The 1,701-nt window shown below is 47.4% G+C and overlaps 1 pseudogene; it reads left to right on the plus strand.

Moving 5' to 3' along the window:
- Positions 1 to 132: 132 nt before the first annotated feature.
- Positions 133 to 756, plus strand: LOC107105215 (annotated as a pseudogene).
- Positions 757 to 1,701: the final 945 nt, after the last annotated feature.

Raw genomic sequence — 1,701 nt, forward strand, 5'->3', positions numbered from 1 at the left:
AAGAAACAGCAATAAATACACGACTGGCTTATTTTATGTCTCTAACAAATTATACTAAAGAAGAAAAGGAAGAAAAACCTCTACTTCCTGTTCACTGGACGATCTCAACATAACCACCGAGATCTGTATTAGAAGGAAGATGGATTCTGGAGGACTTGGTTGAGATCACCAATTGGGCAAGGATGGAGTTCAAACCAGCAAAATCTAGAAAGCCTGGTTCTGAAGAAGGGGCATGTTCAGGATCGGTACCACTTCAAAATCGTAGAGAACACAATCCCAACTGTCCAAGAAAAGTCTGTGAAGTGCTTGGGGAAGTGGTACAGGGCGAACCTCAATGACAGGCAGAGTGTGAAGGAGATGCTTAGCCAGGCAGAAACTTGGATGACATCTCTCGAGAAGAGCGGCCTCCCGGGCAAGTACAAAGCTTGGGGTTACCAACATGGGGTTCTCCCCAGACTGCTCTAGCCTCTCCTGGTCTACGAGGTACCTGTCTCCACTGTTGAGGGACTGGAGAGGAAGCTGAACACCTAGCTGAGGAGATTGTTGGGCATCCCAAAAAGCTTTTGCTCCATCGGCTTGTACAGCACAGGCAGCAAGCTACAGCTGCCAATAACATCAGTGGAGGAAGAGTACAAGACAACAAAAACACGCCAGGCCATGATGCTGCGAGACAGTAAGGACGAGAGAGTACATCAGGCAGACATCGTCATCTGGACAGGCCGAAAGTGGTCAGCCAGAGAATGTTCGAGAGCCTAAGCTGCAAGCTCTGGGGAAGGACAGCTAACCTTGAGCACGTCCTCTCTTCATGTCACTTAAGCTTAGCAGATGGCAAGTTCTGGTGGTGTCATGACCAGATCCTTGCTCAATTGGCCGATGGCATCGAGCAGGCAAGGAAAAGGGCAAGACAGCTGTCCAAAGGGCCTTGTTTCATACATTTTACCAGGGCAGGAGAAAGTGGAGTAGCAGGAGGGAGGAGCAAGGGGGTCCTGGCCACGGCAAATGACTGGGAGATGCGGGCAGACCTAAAAAAGCAGCTCAAATTCCCTGAAGAGATAGCCCACACTAGCCTGAGACCAGACATTGTTCTGTGGCCTAAAGGTACCAAGCAGGTGGTGCTCATCGAGCTGACTATCCCCTGGGAAGAGAGGATGGAGGAGGCCTATGAGCGTGAGCTCAATAAATACCAAGCCCTCATCCTAGCGAGCCAGCAAAATGGATGGAACACCTGGAATCTCTCAGTGGAGGTGGGCTGCAGAGGCTTTGCTGGAAGGTTGCTTTGGAGAGCCCTTGGACTGCTGGGAATTGGAGGGCTGGCCAGGAAGCGGCTTGTAGCCAACGCCGGAAAGCGGGCGGAGGAGGCATCTTGCTGATTTGGATGCAGCACGAGGAGCGCTGGCAGAACAGAAGCACTGAGTGAACGAAGAACTGAATACAGACTAGGGTTGTCATGATACTAAAATTTTCAACTCGACACCGATACTCAGGAAAATATTCAATACTCGATACCATTTTTGATACCACAAGGAAAAAAACAAAGACCTCAAAATTCAACAGAAATATTTTTATTAATAAATAAAATACCAAAAATAAATACAATAAACAATAAGAACAATATTTTGAGGTAGTCTTCTGTGCACAATATTAAGCAAGCTTGATAAAAAAAATAACCAAATTAACTTAAGTGTTCCTTCCTTGGCTATG

The sequence above is a fragment of the Cyprinodon variegatus genome, unplaced genomic scaffold (assembly GCF_000732505.1).
Source record: "Cyprinodon variegatus isolate N-32 unplaced genomic scaffold, C_variegatus-1.0 Scaffold2157, whole genome shotgun sequence".
NCBI lineage: Eukaryota > Metazoa > Chordata > Actinopteri > Cyprinodontiformes > Cyprinodontidae > Cyprinodon > Cyprinodon variegatus.